Below are 20,620 nucleotides of genomic sequence, written 5' to 3'. Positions count from 1 at the left end.
CCATTCATTGATTTCAAATCCAAACAAAAACTAAAACTGGAAATCATATTTACACCAAGGACACACACAGGCTCACCATCAAACAGAAATTCAGCCATACCCAAAGCACAGTAATGAGCTATTATGGTTTTTATTTTTATTTTTTATTTTTGAAAAACATATTTATGGTTTTCAGTTGAGTTGTTAAAGTAATGCAAATTATTAAAAAAACATGTAAATTAAATCTAGAAAGACTACTAGTTTAAAGAACCAATTTCACAAAAGAAGACAGAAGTTATAAATAACAAACCTCACCGAGTTCCAATCAAAAAAAAAAAAACAAACCTCACCGAGCTGCTCCACTACAGCTACAACGATAAGTGGAGCTTTCTCGAAAATGAGGTAAAATGGTAACAACTAATGTCCAATTCATGGCCAACCATTATTCAATTTCAATCCACTCCCTCTCTCACTGTCACAACCACTACCACTACCACTACCACCACCGGAACCGCCACTGCCGCCACTTCTTATTACTCTTTCCCACATTCTCTTCTCTCTTCCTCTCCGCCCCATAGCCCAACCTTCCTCTTTCCCAAAACTCCACCACCACCACCACCATTCTCTTCACTCAAGCTTCGCAAAACTCACCGCCACCAACCCCACTTCTCCACTTCCCCAACCCAATGTCTTTCTTCAACGCCAACCTTTTTGCCCTCCGAGTCTTCCCATGGCTCTTCTTCTTCACCACAAAACTCTCTCATTGATACCTTATTTGATTTGCTTCGCCTCTCAGCTCGCTACAGCGATGCCCAGCTCGTGAACGCTGTCCACGCATGCGTTCTCAAGCTCCAAGAGCACACCCATCTCAGCAATGCTCTCATTTCGTCATATCTCAAGTTAGGTCTTCTCTCTCAAGCTTACAATGTTTTCCTTGGCCTTTCGTGCCCCAATATCGTGTCTTATACGGAGTTGATATCTGGGTTTTCGAAGTCGAATCGAGAACACGAGGCGGTGGAGCTTTTCTTTCGAATGAGGGATTCAGGTATCGAGCCTAACGAGTATACCTTTGTTGCAATTTTGACTGCCTGCATTCGGGTTTTGGATTTACAACTGGGTTTACAAGTTCATGCTATGATAATTAAACTTGGGGTTTTGGAAGATTCTGTTTTTGTTTCGAATGCGCTTATGGGGTTGTATAGTAAATGTGGGTGTTTCTTAATTGTGCTCAAGTTGTTCGATGAAATGCTGCACAGAGACATTGCGTCGTGGAATACTGTTATATCGTGTATGGTAAGTGAGTTTATGTATGATAAGGCATTCGAATTGTTTCGTGATATGCAGAGAGATCATGGGCTTGGAGTTGACCATTTTACAGTTTCTACCCTTTTGACTGCCTGTACTGGCAGTGCTTCTATCCTGAAAGGCCAAGAAGTGCATGCCCATGCAATCAAGGTAGGGCTGGAGGCAAATCTGAGTGTCAACAATGTGCTTATTGGGTTCTACGCAAACTGTGGTGGGGGTGCGAAAGATGTGACAGCTTTGTTTGAGAGGATGCCCATAAGAGATATGATCACTTGGACGGAAGTGATTACAGCATATATGGACTTTGGTTTGGTGGAGTTGGCTGTTGAGGTATTTGATAAGATGCCAGAAAGGAATTCTTTTTCTTATAATGCTCTTTTGACAGGATTATGTCGAAATGGCCAAGGGTCAAGGACACTGGAATTATTTATAAAAATGGTGGAGGAAGGTGTAGACTTAACAGAATTCACTTTGACAAGTGTTCTTAGTGCTTGTGGATTGCTCATGGATCGCGAAATTAGTGAGCAGATTCATGGGTTCATTCTCAAGATTGGTTTTGGATCAAATGCTTGTATTGAAGCAGCACTACTCGATATGTGTACAAAGTGTGGAAAGATGGCAGATGCTGAAAAGATATTTAGACGGTGGTCATTTGAGCAGGATACCTCTGTGATATGGACATCAATGATATGCAGTTATGCTTGAAATGGGCTGCCAGATGAGGCAATTTCTCTATTCAACATTAATCAATCTGAAGGAACAATGGTTGTGGATGAAGTTGCATCAACTTCAATACTTGGACTCTGTGGAAATATAGGATATCATAACATGGGAAAGCAAATACATTGCCATGCTCTCAAATCTGGTTTTTTATCTGATTTAATGGTTGGAAATGCCTTGCTTACCATGTATTCTAAGTGTTGGAACATGGATGATGCAATTAAGATATTCAATAATATGCCTACACACAACACAGTTTCATGGAATGGTTTGCTTGCTGGCCATCTTTTCCACAGACAAGGTGATGAGGCCTTGGCCCTCTGGTCAAAAATGAAGAAGATAGACACAAAACCAGACAAAGTTACCTTTGTTTTGATCATTTCATCTTACAGGTACACTAACTCCAATTTAGTTGATGATTGCCATAGCTTGTTTTCATCATTGAAAAGCGTTTATGACATTGAGCCCTCTTCAGACCATTATGCATCCTTGGTTGGAGTTTTGGGTTACTGGGGTCTACTGGAAGAAGCAGAGGAGATGATCACTACAATGCCTTTTGAGCCTCACGCCTCTGTTTGGCGAGCCTTGCTCGATAGTTGTAGAATCCATTTAAATACAACTGTTGGAAAACGGGTTGCAAAGCGCATTCTTGCTCTTGAGCCAAAAGATCCATCCACCTACATACTTGTATCAAATTTGTATTCTGCATCTGGGAGATGGCATTGCTCCGAAATGGTTAGGGAGAATATGAGAGATATGGGCTTCCGGAAACACCCAGGTCGAAGTTGGATAATTTTTCAGAACAAGATACATTTTTTCTACGCAAGAGATAAATCCCATCCCCAAACAAAAGACATCTATGGTGGATTAGAAATTCTGATCTTAGAATGTCTAAAAGCTGGGTATGTGCCAGACACAAGCTTTGTTCTTCATGATGTGGAGGAGCATCAAAAGAAGGATTTCTTGTTCAATCACAGTGCAAAACTAGCAGCAACTTACGGGCTTCTGATGAGCAGGTCAGGAAAACCTATTCAGATTGTGAAGAATATCCTTCTTTGTGGGGACTGCCACACATTCTTGAAGCATGTTTCTGTTGTTACCAAGAAAGAAATATTTCTAAGAGATTCTTCAGGATTTCATTGCTTTTCCAATGGCCAGTGCTCATGCAAAGATTACTGGTGATCCCCCTCATCTTGTATCTTTCAACCTTTTAACTTCCATTCTTATTGTTGAGAAATACCAAGCCATTGTCAAAAAATTGTATGTATATGTGTAATTTTCCATAGAAGAAATTCTGTAGAAATATTTGAGTAAATAGATCTTCAATAAGTCTTAGGTTCAATACCTATAGGGTGCTTGTGTAACTCTCCAGTACGAAAAAAAAAATGTGACAAACAATTCATCTCTCTTCCCCTCCCCACCCCCACCCACCCTTCCCTCAAATTGTTTTAGGCAAGTTTATGGGTTAGGGGCTTCAAAAATTCATAACAAATCTATTTTCTTGGTTCTTCCCTTTTTGATTGATTTTGTGTGTGGTTAGACTTGTTTCTTATTACACGACTAATTCATCATGGACACTTTTTTTTTTTTTTATATTTTATTCAGGTAAAGATTATTGGGGTGGAGCCTTCTGATGCAAATGCAATGGCACTGTTCTTGTTCATTGCTATATGGTACGTTTGATAAAGAGGTCGGTTTGTCATAAGTGATTCTTGCTTGTTATTTAGTAAATTTCATAAAGAGAATTCGACCATGTCACATAGCAAACATGCAATGTTGTCTACTTTGACCATTTCAAACGCATGCTATTTACTGAAAATTTTCCTAAAAAGTTACCATTCAGCAAAATTTTCCCTGAACCTGTAATTCTAATTCCAGTGTTTATGTTATGGAATTGTAATACTAGTGTTCTCCTCCATGGAATCAAGCTCTGGCGATGACTTCGTTATCCTCACTTGCACAAACCCCAATCCAATCGAAGCAGAAGCAGACGCAGAGTCAGAGTCCAACCACAAAAAAGATATTCTCATTTCAACCACAGATATCCTAAGCTGGGACTTGCACACGATCCTCTGTTCCCAAACACTCCAAATTCACACTAATCGGAATAGGCCAGTCTCTTCTCTTCTCTTCTCTTCTCTTCTCTTCTCTTTTGTTTGGTTCTCGGGAAAGTGAGAGGAAAAAAAAAAAAAAAAAAGGAAATAGTCTATTTTCCTTTTCAAGAATTAAATTATAGTTGCTGATTACAGTGTGTTTGATTCCTTCTATGTGTAATCACAGGCTCATTGAACAATCTTCGTATTTCCAAGGCCTCCTCTGCGGGAGCTTTCGGTAATAGTTTTGAATTTTTTTTTTACCGGTTATTACTATTAATAAGCTTGGTAATTTGGTTTAGTCTGATTATTTATTCTATTAATGTATTACTGGCTAAGCCTTTGTTTGGTTGCTGAGAAAACTGAGTATAGAATGGAAAACACAGTTTTCAAACAACTCGTTGTAGTTAATCCTGTTGAGTGCAGAGCTTGGTTCATCATCGTGAACATGAAAGTAATATTTAAGATTTTTTGTGTTCACAATGGTGAACATAAAATAATCTAGGAAGCACAGATACGGGAACATCATAGCAACACAACATTTTTTTTTGAAAAAATAGGACAGGCAGAACATACCAATTAAATAATTATTAAATATATTTAAATTTATATATATATATTTTCTATATAGTGTTAAGCATTTATTTTTCATATAATGTTAAATATATATCAATTTAAAAGTAATAATGGATAATAAAATGAATTCATGACTATTAAAGGATGATTAGAAATTAGAATACAAACCAAGAATAAGAGTATTTATTAATTTTCAAATGCTTTTTACTATTAGAGCATGAATGCTCTATTTGTTTTGTGAAAGGGTATTCAATTCCTCTTGTTTCTGTGTCTAAAAGGATATGGCTTGGACACGCATGCGTTTCCTACATGTGTCCAGTGTCTGACACGGTTATGGAACCCCAAATGAAGTGTCCATGCTTCATAAGAATAATCTTCCCTTTGAATAAAATTTAATACTTGTCAAAAAAAAAAAAATCAAGAAATTATGATTTCCTCTATTTATATGTTTTTTTTTTGGACAACTGAATGCAGCATAAGATGCAATAATAGATGTGTCACAGTAATGGAAAGGGAGATTGGTTCTGTTTTTTGGTTTTACTGGGCTTGGTTGAGATAAATGTTATTTGTTGTCCTTTTGTGATCCTTTAATCTCGAAACTCTTGAACTGAATGTATTTATTCTTTCTCATCACGTAAATCTTCTCCAGTGAATCACGCCTGGATTGCATATCAATTCAGTGGAGCCTGGAAACATTTGTGGATGTTCTGAAGTGCATATATGGCTGCCCATTGCATATTATGCCGAATAATTTCATTCCTCTTTTTGAGGTAATCATTTACATGGTTTTTATATTTCTACTATTTCACCCTTACGGGTACTACTATTGTTGCCAGTACCCTAATGATGATCTGCAATATGGATCGGGCAATATGTAATATATAGGATTAATATGGAAAGTAAACGTTTTTTGCGTTGGTTCTTTATTAAATTTGATTCTTAAAAGAAGGAAAAACATGATTTTGCTTTTAAAGATATTGTTCAATGTATCTTCCATTATATAGGATTACTCCTTCACTCTCTAACTTTTAGTTGAGCAACACATATAAGCCTGTCTATATTGTACCACTTTCCAATGATAAGCAGCATGTCACCTTCATGTTTCTAATGTTCAAACCATAGTGATCCTGTTCAAAATAACATTTCACTTAGCCAATTCTCATCCTTGAAAATCTGCTCTGATTGCGTAACCAATACTAATTGGTAGCATTAACATTTACATGTAGCACGCCTCATTTCTCATTTCTCATTGATTGGAGATTAGTTATTGTAACCCTAACTGAAAATGCTCAAAGTGATGTATGGGATCATTTTCCTTTGCCATTTATTGGCTAAAAACTACAAGCTGTGTTCTTAAAGTTTGAAACCAAGACAGCTATGTGTGACTTTCTCAAATCAAATTTAATTAAATATTCCTCTTTTAAAACTCGTGCTAATCTTCCGGGGTGCGCTTTATTTTGGGGTGGAGATGCTTCTTTTGAAGTGTAAAACTTGGTTTTCTGAGGTATCTTCTTCTGAGGGGTCTGCGTCACTGCAATTACAATTGGATGATTTGATTCATATTTGGAAATTTGGTTTAGAGTGTGGTGAGGATCTCTCTGGTTTTTATACTGTTAAAAATGATAAAACATGTAAAATCATGCCTCTCATTGTTTAATTTTTGAAGTTAACATCATGGTTTTCACTCTAATAGATGGATTTGGAATTCATTGCAGCAAATGATTTTCTTCTGGAATTATGTGTGAGCTTTCTTGCAAGGAACTTTGTAAGTGTAAACCATTCTCTAGCTTTAACCTTTAAGCATCCACCATATATACTCAAATTGTTTCTTTGTTAGAAATTTCTGCATGATTAGATGGTTTGTTCAGTAATTATTCATGGTAGAGTATATTATACGCTCAAATCGTACTTGACTTTCTATGTTTCTTTTTGGTCTAATGCTCATGTTGTATAGCATTTCATTTACTTCTTGTATTTGATTAGGTTATGTTTGTGTTTGATATTTTTTTGTAAATCTTTTAAGCACTCACTGAGTAACAGACATTCTGAAACCCACTGTCCTCCATCTAGCTAGTGCTTTCTGGTATTTGTATAATGCCTTTCAGCAAGCAATATCTTGTGTGGATTTTCATGCTACGATATTGATGATCTTGTTTGTTTGATTTAATTCTCCTTTTTTCTTAACTTTAATTTACACAGAATATAAATATGAAAGTGTAGGTGAAAGAGTAAGTTGACTCAGTTCTTACTTACTGGGTTATTTCTGGCTGATTGTGCAGCATGCTGCATAATTGAAGCTATACACCCACAGTGGAAACTGATTAACCTAAATATAACACAATGTCCAGCTGTCCTGTGTTTAGTTCTGATCATTCATGCAAAGCCCAAAAAAGGAGGGTTTCATTGATGATGGTGAGGAATGAGACAAGGAAGGCTAGAAGGACTGGAGGAAAGCCTAAAAGTATATGGGTCGGGTCAAAGAGAAAGGAAGTTGTTATCGAGGATTTTACAGTGAAGATGGTTTTAGACAGATATAGCTGAACGATGAAGGAAAGAAAAATATCATGAACCAAGGTAGATGTAATCAAAATTCTGATGGAGTTTGCTTTAGTTTGAGAAGAGACACAGTCTCTTGTTAGAGTGCCAAAGAAAATCCACATTAGTCAAATCTGCCAGTCTGCGAAGCTCCCTTGTTGGTTATGTATACCAAATAAGCAGTCAGGGTCAAGTAAATAGTTACAAGTGATTATTATTTATTTATTTTTATAAATATGTATAAGTGATTATTCACTTGAGCACTCTTCCTTCTGTTGTATGTTTGGCTTAAGCATTGCTAGGTTTCTAGATGGCAATTGAAAAAGTTGTGATAATTTGATTTTACTTTGTGAAAGTAATTTTCTTTTACATTGTTGGAACCTCTTTCTAATTAATGGAAGCTGTTGATGGTGTGTTGTTTTGGGCAGATGTGGGCCATGTCTAGCAAAGTTTTTGGAGATGTTCCATACCATTTGTTATTATCTTGCATAGAGCACCCCCATTTGACGGTTGACAGGTGGATCAGTTATTCTCTCAAATAGCTTAATTCAATGTTATATAATCTATTTGGGAATTCTGAAATCTTTCTGATCGTTTACAGCAAAATGCATCTTTCAGATGCACTTTTAGTTTGGGTTGATGCTAATGCTAAACAGTTGGAAAACTTCATCCTAACTAGCAAGGATTGTCACGGCATCTTTAGACAAGTAAACTTTGATGCTTTAATGTTTAACTTGAGGACCTAAAATTAGACTTTTCTAGTGAAATTTCCCTTTCTTTTAGGAGATAAGTACAAGATTAGAGTGAAAGAGAATTTCTTATCTAACTAAACTCGGGTCAAATCCTTGTATTCCATTTCATAATTTATAGGTTAAATTCAATAAATGATGGAGCTATATATGAGATTGGAAAAAGATTCTCCAAATGCAAAGTGTGACAAATTTGACATACTTTCTAGTTTGTTACCTTAGTTTTTGGTAGATGGTGGAATGAAAGTGGTCTAATCATAATAACAAATGATGACCTATTTTATCATTATAAAATAGGATCCTTCAAATGGTGCTCTGAAATTTCCACTTTGATGGTAGCTGAATGTTAGAACTTGGGCAATTCTTAGTTTGATCTGCCCTGCATAATAGTGCCGGGAAATAAGATAATCTCTATCGAACCTGCTTCTAGGTTCTGGTAGTTAACAGTACAGATTGATATCAGTTGATATGATGGGGTGATCATACATATATTAAAGATTTAAAAAGGAAAGATAAATTAGTTAAAAACCACATATTAAAACCATGAAATGGAATTTTTTTTTTATTGACATACAACTTATAGAAAATTATTACATATGCTACTGTTTTGATCTATCACAATCTTTTATGATAGATTGATGTGACCTTTTATGTCTGCCCTGTATTATCCATATTTTAATTGAAATTAAAATTAAAAAGCATATCATCTCACATCTACCTCTTCACTATAAGAGCTTTTTTGTCAGCTCTCTTATAAATTTTCTCGGCTAGTATTATAAAAGTGATTTCAGTATGACTCTAATTTTCTTAATCATCCATCTCTTCACTATAAGAGCTTTTTCATCAACTCTCTTATAAATTTTCTTGGCTAGTCTTATACATGTGATTTCAGAATGGCTTTAATTTTCTTAAATCATCTTTTGGAATTATACTTTTTATTTTTATTTTTTTATATAAGAAATCAGAATGACCAGAATTAAGTTAGGATGAATCTGTCTATTTCTTGTCTGGAAATTAGCATTTTTATAATATTTTAGTAATTGTGATATTCTTGCTTTGTACTCATTCATTGTTCTTGTTGAAAAGATCCACATTAGCCTTTTGCCATTGTGGTTTGCTGCAGATACGCTCAATTTTCTGGATGTTTTTCTTAAAGCACTGGAAGATACTTACTCATGTTCTTCATCAAATTCATTAATGATACAAGTTGATTGGTTTCATAATTCAGGGAAAAGAAGGTCTTGCCATTTCTCTGAGCTTTCTAAGGTGAGTGTTGACTCAATTTTTAAACTAATGAGTGTTCCACCCATAAATTCTATGAATGGCTTAGGAGATGGTGACTTGCACAATCTCAGGGTTCGGCTGACAGAATATTCTAAGGTATTCTCTATACTAACTCTATAAGTGCTCTTTGAGCTTATGCAATGACCTTTATGGGATTTGGTTGGCTTCTTATGTCAGTTGGGTTGAAAAATATAAGCTAGTAGGACAAAATAGAAATAAATCTTTGAGTGATTTTCTGATAAATAAGGCCAGTTACACATGGATAAGCTTTATCTTCTGAACTCAACTTCTTGAGAATAGGGAGTGGTGGAAGCGAGGTCATTTTTAATTTACCCTTTTCACTTCTGCTTATCATTCTTTAATTTGGGTACAACAGATTATCAAGGGGTGTTTGGATAAAAGTATTAAAGGGGTATTTTAGATATTTTATTTACACAGGAAAGTGAGACTTTATTCTTTTGATACATGATATTCTTAAAGTCAGATCCTTTTTTCTTCTTGACAAATTGAGATTATTTTAAAAAATCTCCTGCTGTACAAGATGCCACTAAAATTTGGATTAGAATTGGATTGTTATCATATGCAGTTTGTTTGGTGGGGAGTTAAAATTTAACATGGTGTTTGACTAAGAAATTGAAGATTTATATGTAGATGGAAGTCAAAGTGGTTGTGATAGCTTTTCCTTTTTCTTTAGGTTGGTGGGGAGTTACAATTTAACATGGTGGGTGTTATCATATGCAGGTTTTTTTTTTTTTTTTTTTTTTGGGGGGGGGGGGGGAGGGTAAATTTTGCTGAAAAAATTATATTTTTTTAGTTACTGGAGATGTATAGTATAGAAACTGAACCATATTGAATTTTATCATTTGTCCTTTAATGATTTTAATAATTCTTTAACATATACCATAATCACCAATATATATATATATATGCTTTTTTTAAAAATTATTATATTATTTTTTTTATATGGAAAGTAGGATCTTATGATCCTTGATCCGATCTATGAATCCCCTCCATCGATCATACGTAGGAATCTGATTTTGACAACCTTGGGTGTGTCTCCCCCACAATATATCCCCAATGTACTCTGGTTGGCTACTTTTTTAATAATATTTTACATTACCCATAAAAAAAAATAAAAAAAAAAACCTTGGGTGTCTCTAGAATGGAGGAATTCTTTATGTATGTGTGTCAAATTCATGAAGGAAGTCATGTGGTTGAGTTTGCATATATAGCCAATCTTACCTACCATTGGCTCCAATTGTTAAACTTGTCTCTGTCATGTAGTTCATAATTGTATCGCTTAGTTTTCCTCACAGAAACTGAACCTTTCAGGTTCTTTCTGTTATTTATCTTTCCAATATCTGTAGTTTTATGTCACTAAGTTGATGTGCAGTCAATTCCACCTGCCTTAATTACGGTTGAGATGCACAATTTTCATTTCACCTGCACATTCTTCATTATTGTACCTATCAAAAAAAAAAAAAATCTTCATTATTGTATGACTTAAATCTTTCCTCTTTGTGCAGAAGGTGAACCTTTCAGGTTGTCCACAGATAACATTAGCGATTCTTCTCTTGTCTCTGCTTCCTTCTTCATATAGCATAGACCCCACCTTAAGAAAGAGTGATAAACATTTTACAATAAACTTTGGGCGTCTTGAGAGAGAACAATGTCCAATTTCACAGGGTTTGCCAATGCTATCATTTGAATCGGTACCGGAGGTAGATATTTCCAAGTGTCCAAGGCAGCATCTTGAAGTGGTTATTGCATGCTTCAGCAAGTCATTTCCTTCTATAAGAACATTAAAAGCAGCTTATCTTTTGAACTTTAAGACAACAACTTTGCATCAATTGGTGCAGAAATGCCCTCTGCTCTGTGAAGTTGACTTAACCATTGATATTAGTCCTCTTATACCAGCACAAGTTTCAGTTGCATCCTCAAGTGCAGCTATTGCTCCGCTACTATCAAACAAGTCTGTCAGTGTTAGAGAACATCCTGAGGATGTTTTATCATTAAAGAACTCTGGACTATTATTGTCAAATATTACAAAACTCACGCTGGAGGGCCGAACTGATCTCTGTGGTGAGATTATGTCATTTTGCAAAATTCCACCAAAGAAATTTTGTCATATCCAGTTTGTGTGATTAGAAGTTGCACACCGATTCATTAAAAATCTTTATGGGTTAATGGGGGTAGAATTCGCCATTTTATGAAATCTTGTTTTGTGATTTCTCTTATGGTACAAGGGATCAGTGCGATAGACTAGACCACAATATGTGCACAATGCAATTGATATGAGCACAAATTTTGTCATAGCAACTTTTTATTTTTAGATTTAAACCTGTAAACATCAACTAGGGAATGAATTGTACAATCTTGATCTTGGATGTGTTTGGAGGGAAGTTCTAGCTAGTGTATACAAGCACATATTGCACCTTAATGATTGTGTATATATATACTCGTCCCTCAAATTTAATGAGTTGCAATGTCGTCCTTGAAATATTTAAAAGGTATCAATTTTATCCTTCTATCTATCTTTCGTAAAACTTATTCTAGGTCAAGTACTCATGTTAGCTTTTTAAGTTTTAACATGCCCAGCTGCACTCTGTTTGTCATGTATGCCCCTTCTTTAATGATAGATGGATGGAAAGATGAAATTGATACCATTCAATTTTTCAGGGACTAATTGCAACTTTTGAAATTGGAGGGATGGAAATTGAACTTTGACCAAATTAATGGAATGAAAAGAATATTTTTGCCTTATTTTTTTTATTTATTTATTTTTTATGAGTTTTGCTCCAAAGGTAGGGGGGGTTTTGAAATAATGATCTCCACTTCATGAAATGTGGTCCCTAGCTGATAGTGATACCCCTTTGGGTTGGCGTTTTTATTTATTTATTATAATTTCTTTGAGAATAGGGGGGTGGGGGGAATACACTACCCTACTGACCATTTCTTTCAATGTTTATGCCAGACTTGGATCTCCAGTATATTTCAAAATTTTGTGCTTCCTTGCATGATCTGAACCTGAAAGGGTGTATATCGGTGACAGATGTTGGCATTTCAAATCTTATATGCAAATGTATGAAACTACATTCAATTGTAGTATGCAATACTTCTTTTGGGAAAAATTCAGTTCTAGCTCTTTGCTCTGGTATTTCTTCTAATTATGGTAACTCTCGGCTGATGATTTGGGATGGAATCATAATTCTTTGATATCTAATCTCCAAAAGCTGCATATTGGTGGCTGCAAGAGTGTTATTTCCTACATGTTATTCTCTGTGTTAAAAGTTCAGTCAGGGTGGAACTATAATTGTTTTTATTTTCCTTTTTATTGGGTTTTTTTTTTTTTTTTTTTTTTTTTTTTTTTAATATGTCTTTCTAAGGTGGTGGATCCTGAGTGGACAGGAAAACTCATGAAAAAAGATAAGGAGGGAGGGAGGGAGAGAAGAAAATTGCATCAATTCTAAAAATTTAAATTATCTATAAAACTCAAAAAAGAACTGAAAGCTCTGAATGAAATCAATGAATAATTCACTGAAACTCAGTAATGTAGTGTCTTGAGAATGTGCTTGCTCCTTGCCTCAAACATCCTTTTAATCCTCTCAACCAAATTCTCCATATTAAATAGGGTTCTTTTCAAACTATAATATTCCTTCCCCTACCAAAATTCCTGTGATTCACCAATTCTTTCTGTAGAGAACAATTAAGAGTAGGCCATAGCTTGTGCTCATCAAATAACTCCATGGGAACAGCTGGTCAGCCACATAATACCTGATGAATTTAACTCAAACGAGTTAAGGACCATGGCCATAATCTGGCTATATTTTCATTGAAGTAAACTTCCTTCAAAGTCAAGATTTTTAATCCTTTACTGTCTAATTACTTAATTGTGGGAGGGCAAGGAATAAAATTGCAAAAAGAGCTTTAAATTGTTATGGTATGACCTCTTTTTATAGATTTATTTATTTATTAACTTTGGTGAAATTATGGAGTTCCATTCCAGGATTGATTGATAATGTAGTAAGGTACTGATGTAATTTTCTGCCTTTTCTGCCTTTAAATAAAAGCCTGAGTAGAAGTAACAATTAAGAGTGAGTGAAATCTGGCACACTTGCTTGATGAAAGCCTATACTTCAATTAACTCAACAAAGCTTTCTGTTAACAGTTCTGGGTTAGCTAAATTCTCCCTTTCTTGGCTTTTGCTTTCTTTGGGCTTCCAGCTTTTGTTATTTCATGAATTTTGATGTCTCTTTTTGCCACCTTGACCCTCAATCTATGTGGTCTTTTCAAAATCTCAAGGTGCCTATTACTTGAAAGAACTCACATCAGGAAAAATGAGATTGATTATGATTCAACAGAAGAAATGACCTTAGAAACTATAAAATGTTCGGATGGCATGTGTAATAACTGTATCTTTGAAGATAGTGAGAGATTTTTAGATCTTTTAAAACATCTTCTTTTCGATACTTTATTTCAGTGGGCTCGTATTTGGGGTCTTACTCAATGTATTTCAATTTCTGCTTTCTACAATTTGTTAGCTGTTAGCTGTCAGCTTTATGTATTTTTTCATGTGCATAGTGTTCATCATCATGAATGAACACGATGTTCATTTTTTTGATAAAAGTTCTATTATCTATTAAAAAAAAAAAAAAAAAAAAAAAAATCCAATCAATTGGGATTTGGGTTTTCATGTTCAGTTATTGTCATAGTTGGTTTAGAGAACGTAGTTTAGGAGTTGTGATGCTTAAAGATGTACTTGAGACATATGTATGATTTTTTTTGTAGGTGTTGACGAAACATCTCTTTTAGAGTTTGTCTCAAACAAAAATGCTGTAGAGTCTTTGCTTGAGGGATACTCAGCTTGTTGACCAAGCTCTGCATTGTTTCTTAGGTTCTTCATTGGAGATGCTTGATATTTCTAACACCATGGTTAGTCATGATTTATGGAACCTGGTTTTTTCCCCATTTTCCCCTGGAGAGTATATGAATGTATTATATATTTTTGACTCTGCATTGTATTTGTATTGTATTGTATAGTATATTCATCCTTATGTAAAGAATTACTCAGTCAATGACCATAAAATTTACGAATATTATCTAGTTTGAATCTGAAAACAGAATTAGTAGATACAGCAAGTCAAATACATCTGACCTAGGCAGCCTTAACCCCAAACTATGGAAAAATTGACCTACCTGATTATTCTAATTATTTTATTTTTGACTAGGAAACAAAATGGTTTTAATTGTCAACCTAATTGTTCCCTACTGTAAAATACATCTTGTATTAGTGCGAAGAAGAATCATGTCTAAGACTCTAATGGTTTGTTGGGTCAGCTGGTTCTATAGAGCTACTATCTGTCAGCCCCTCCAATCCAATCCATTAAATAGAGCAGGCTGTCCTTGTGAAAGATGCTTATCAAAAAAGAAGTGTGTTTGTTTTCTTGGCTAAGTTTGATTCTTCTTTAGGCACTAATGTGTTCTCTTTGAATTTCCAGTCTATGTAGACAATCAAGGTAAGGCTTTAGATGTGACAAACCCCAAAAAATTTCTAATGAATTTGAGTGAAGGAAGAGAGATATTAAGCTTCAGCATCTGACACTGCTGACCAAATAGAAAGATCATGTGTTTTTAAGTCTCCTTGTTCTTGCTGCTGTAACCATGGTGATGATGTACTAATTATTAAACATCCTTTTTTTTAACCCAGCGTTATTGTGCTTGTAAAATTTTAGGTTTCTGCAGCTGCATTCGCTCACGTAGTCCATGGAAATCCAGGTTTAAAGTGCTTGAATGCGAGGGGCTGCAGAAATATATTTCGACAGGAAAGTAACACCTCAGGGGGAGAAAATTATTACTTGTATAAAGATTTGTATCTTGAGTTAGGCAATTGCAAATTGGAAGAAATTACTTTAGGATGGGGATTTTCTTATCTCTCTCTGGAAGCTCTCCAACCTGCTATTATGTCACTAAGGTCAATAACTGTGGGTTTAGGTGTATCATTAGGGGAAGATGCGCTGAAACGACTACCTGCAGCTTGTCCTATGCTAGAGTCAGTAATTCTTCATTTTCAGGTATTAATTTTCTTTGAAATTCGAGATTCTTCTTTATAACAAAAATGGGGATTCTTCTACGTGATACTTGTTATTGAATAAGGGGATTGACTCATGCAGTAGGTTCTGTTCCCTACAAGGGCATGCTTCCCTGTCTGGGATAACTACTTCACAGTAATTATGTTCACTGTGTGTTCTGATTCTCTGGAGAAAAATTGATCAGACAATATCTCTGATATGGTTGAAACAGTACAACACATGGAGATATTCTTTTGTTTAGGATGATTGAAAGGCCCTTTCTTGGGGGAAAATGGGCTTTTGCCCTTATTTTTTTAAATATCTAACACAATGTCCCTGTTTTGAAACTATTAAGCACCATGTCCCTATTTTGAAACTTGATTTTTTAAAAATCAAGTTTCAATGTAACTCGATTTTTAGAAAATCGAGTTCTAGGTAAGTTTCAATCATAAAATCGAGTTTCATTGAAACTCGATTTTTGGAAAATCGAGTTCTAGGTAAGTTTCAATCATCTGACGGGTGCTCCTTCAGTGTGGCAAAAACTTACTTAGAACTCGATAATTATAAAATCGAGTTCTATGGGAAACTTAATTTTTTAAGAATCGAGTTTCAAAATAGGGACATGATGCTTAATAGTTTCAAAACAGAGACAAATTACTAGATATTTAAAAAAATAAGGGCAAAAGCTCATGTCCCCCCCCCCCCCCCCTTTGTCTTGCACTTTTTTTTCTTTTTTCATAAAGAGACAAACTTACTTTCTCTTGCGTAATAGATTGTCTCATAACCTCTCATATGACTGAGATCAGTATAACTTATCAAGTAGCATATTTACATTCTTTTTTTTTTTTTCTTGCGAAATGAAATACACTTATTTATTCTGGTTGTGACTCTATTTCGTGATCTGGGTTCTTTACAGGTCATCTCGGACACTCTCATAATTAGAGACAGACCTACACTAGGGCAGAGGGGGGGCCATGTCCCCCCCCCCCCCCCCCCCTTAAAAAAAAATTAAGATTTGCCCTTAAATATATATATATATATATATATTTGTCTCTCCTCTTCTAAAATATTTAGATATTGACCTACAAGAAAAGAAATAAATAAATAAAATTCATGCCCCTTTAACTACAAAAACAAAATAAACAAATAAATAAATATGGACTAAACAAAAATCACGCACAAAATAAGAAACACTTATTTTGTATGTTTTACTTTGTTGATGTATTTTATAATATGAAATGTTTAAGAAATACTTATTTTGTATGTAGTATTTTTTTGAATATCAAATAGATGTTAGTTTTTATTTTCATAATTTTTTTTTTGGTTTTAAGCTCTAGCGCCACCCCCCCCCCCCACACAAAGGACAAATCCTGGTTCCGCCCCTGGTCATAATGAACATCTTGGCATATATTTGCGAGTGTTGGCATTGTGCTATTGCCTTGGTGATGTATCTATGTTAAGCTTCAGCTTCTCTATGCAATATCTGAGGAAATTGAGGCTTGAAAGAGTAACCCCTTGGATGACCAATAATGATTTAGTTATTCTGACTCAGAATTGTGCAAACTTGGATGAGCTTTCCTTGCTGGGATGTAAGCTTCTCAATTCAGGTCAGGAGTCATTGTTTGTAAAGTATAATTTGCATTATTCTGCATTTCATGTTCTTGAATCCTCTTATTGTTGTTTCATGATTCAAGTTCAAATATCAACAAGAAGCAAATGAGAGACTATGAGACCCATCATTAATTGGTTCTTTTTATTGCTGCATGGTAGACATATCTCTTTTTCTCTATATTTTATCCGTGCTTAGCGTATCTTTATAGCAGATTTGAAATAATGGTCATATTCATTTCTAGTTGTTGGATGGTAATTGATATGTTTTACTACCTTAGCTTTTGGCCTTTATTACAGATTCTCAAAAGATTATCTCACATGGATGCCCAGGCTTGATTTCTATCCATCTAGAGGTTTTTCATTCTCTCTTTTCTTTTAAATGTATACTGAAATCCTTTTTTTTATTATGCTAAAATTTGATACAGATCCTTCCTACTAAAACGTTCTTAAGTGCTTCTGATGTAGATGAGTGGTGGTTAAAAGCACCTGCTGTCTTCTTCATCTTCTTGCTCTTCTTGAGTTGCTGGACAAGAAAAACATGAAAAATAAAAATAAGGGAAACCAAGAAAGAAACGTTGGTCTATATATCCTTAGAAAACCTTGAATAAAGCTCTAACATTGGTTGTCAGATGCTTTAAGCTAAAAAGGTTTCTCTGTTTTGATAACAATTGATCTAAGCCACCCCGTCCACCTCTTTTCTTTTTTCTCATACGTATGATTTTGTCGTTGCATTATTATTTTCTGCTCTTTTAGTGCTCATGTATGTTTCCAAATGTGATGACATTCAGGAATGTGGAGAAGTCACAGCAAACGGGGTTTCTTCTCTTCTCGACTGCACAGCTATTGAAGATCTGTTGCTGCGTCATAATGTGAGCCTTCTTTTACTGCTATTTTTCTTGCATCTTGGATACAGGTCTGGTTAATGTTCAGATGAATGGATCAAATTAATGTACTGTTACACATGCTCCCATTGGAACATGGTACACAAATATATTCATTGTTGATTGCTTGTTTTGGAACTTCCTTTTCTATTGTTTATAGCTTTAGTTATATTATCCTTTTGTGTCTATTGTTTAGTTTGAATTGTAAAGAGCCCTGTTTAATATGGTGAAGATTGCGCAATGTGGTTGCTATAGGCTTTGTGATTGCATTGGCAGACCAGGAAATGAGCTAAATTTGTTAACTTTGTTCAGTTTATGCATTATAAGAATTAAATTATTATAGCATTATAATTATGAATTATCTGCGGTTGTGTGGGTCTTCTATAAGGACCAGAGCATTGCTTTTGAAGTTTGAAAATAGCTAGTCATCAGCCTACTTAATTTTCATCATAATTCTTTCAGGTGAATAGATACAGTTATGACTAGATAATGTACAGTATTGAGGCTGTGATTAGCCAAATCATAGATTCATTGGGGTACAATTTGTATACATAATTTGTACCGTGACAATATTTTATGTTGAAGTTGGAACTTTATGGTGTCAACTGTTGTCGATATTTTTTTTTTTTTTCACCTCAAGTAGGATAAAGATAAATTTACTCTGTTTGGATAATTTGGATTCTAATTCCTGTTTATGAACCTTTGAGATATATAACTGACTGACTGCTTATTCACTGGGCTGGAATCTAACCAACATTATTCAGGTTCCCGGGATACGGAAAACCTTCATTTTTGATGCTGCTTCAAAGGTACTCTCATACTCTCATTACAGTGTCACTGTTCTCTACTGTTGTTTCTTTCTTGCCAGAGAAATCAAGTTTAACAACTAATGTTATATTTTCTTCCTTTACTTGTGATTACAGTTACCAATTATTTGGAAGATATCTCTAGAACGCCTCCAAACAAGGGTGTTGGACTGGAATGCCTCCGCTCCCTTCTTGACAACATGATATTTTAGGACCATAATTTTCTGCAAGGATAATAATATCAAAGACAAAATTTAGCTACAAAATTAGTTGTAACCTGAGGCTACAACCTTACATTAACATTACTATATATTTCAAAAATCTAACCGTTAGATTGCATATTTTTTACACTCTTAATACACATGTCAAATTTTGTATTAATCAGATATTATTTACTATATGATCTATAAGATTATATTTTATGCATAATTTTAAATTACAAAAACTTGAAATTTAAACAATTTATTGACGACGTATTTATTAGTCTTTAATTTTCTAGAAATTTTGCAAGTATGGAGGTTATAAGAAGAAAATGCAATCCAATGGTTGATTTGTTAAAATTCACCTCCAATAAAAAAATATTAAATAAGATTGTAGTCTTAGACTACAACCAATTTTGTAACTAAACTTGTTAGAAGTTTACATCTGATATTCTTGCTTGGATGGTCTATATGAGTACATATGACTATCTCAAATTAGATTTTAGATAAAGAAAATTCATTGTTCATTTGGTATCTTTCATGCATACTTTGCAGTTTTGCTACTATGGTCCCTTTTCAGTAATAAGCTAATAGCGTTCGGCAATCATATCACTTGTTGGGTCCTGCATTGCCTAATATCAGTTGTATATAATAGTTATTCCTGTAGATATATATGATAAATATTAATTAAGCATTCAGGCATAAGTAGTAGTAATAGGATTATTGAAAGCTTGGTTTTTTTGTTTCGTTTTGTTTTTTTTTCATGCATCTGATTTATGTGGATTTATTTGTATAATGTTTGGGCTCTATTGTAGTATCTTATGCATCATATATGTGCATATTTCTTTTAATAAAATGTGGTACCCACGAGAAAAATAAATATATTGTTAAAATTATTGTTAAAATGAGGAAACCTCTTAATTATAACACTAAAGGTTTAATGAAATATAAAATCTAAGATAAACTTCATTTTTGGTCTCTTAAATTTGAGGTTTGTTGGACTTTGATTTTGTAAATTTAAAAAAGGGAACAAATTTGTTCCTCTATTTTTTGTCCATTTATTGTTTACATGGCTATTAGCATGTTGTTGATGCTACCTTTTTAGCTAATGTCGGCGTTGCTAAATTACAAATTGCAAACTTAACATATGGGTTAGTTCAATTTTGGTTCTTTAAAATTTAAATATTGGATCGGTTTGATTTTCGTCTTTTAAACATGGGATCGTTCCATTTTGGTCCCTTAAATATAAGGTGCTCAACATTTTATTAGTTTTAGATGATTAAGCAATATATTAATGAAAAATAAACAAAAGGACTATATTGTTACATTTTAAAATTTAAGAGACTAAATTCCATATAAAATCTAAGGAACCAAAAATATAATTTATATGATTCTCAAAAAATATATATAATTTATATTAAATTCCATAAATCAAAAATATAACTTATATGATTCTAAAAAAAAAGATTTATATTAAATTATATATTCGTTATGGCTTGGTTTACATATCTTAGTTAAGTCTTTTTCCTTTGTACTACATTCTCACTTCAAGGCAAAATTGCTATGAAGCTAGACGCAATTGAAAGGGCCTTGGTTAGATAAATAGTTCAATGGGCTTAAGTCAACTCTTTTTGGGTTGATTCTAATTAGCCCAAGTTGAATCTAAGTTACAAAAATAAGATTGTGGTTGTTAGTTCCACTTATGGTGTGTTAGAAAGTTTGAAAAGAGAGGAAATGGGAGGGGAATTGTATTCCCTTCCTTTTGCTTCATTTATAAAATAAAAAATAAATAAAATTTTAAGTTGGAGATGGA

General features: G+C 34.2%; 2 pseudogenes; both read left to right on the top strand.

Annotated features, from left to right (window-relative positions):
* Nucleotides 1-376: 376 nt before the first annotated feature.
* Nucleotides 377-3,186, top strand: LOC115968773 (annotated as a pseudogene).
* Nucleotides 3,095-18,557, top strand: LOC115968775 (annotated as a pseudogene).
* The last annotated feature ends 2,063 nt before the right edge of the window (nt 18,558-20,620 follow it).

The sequence above is a fragment of the Quercus lobata genome, chromosome 11, assembly GCF_001633185.2.
Source record: "Quercus lobata isolate SW786 chromosome 11, ValleyOak3.0 Primary Assembly, whole genome shotgun sequence".
In the NCBI taxonomy this organism is placed as follows: domain Eukaryota; kingdom Viridiplantae; phylum Streptophyta; class Magnoliopsida; order Fagales; family Fagaceae; genus Quercus; species Quercus lobata.
Note: the sequence above shows the minus strand (reverse complement) of the source record. Positions and strands in the feature narration are given on the sequence as shown.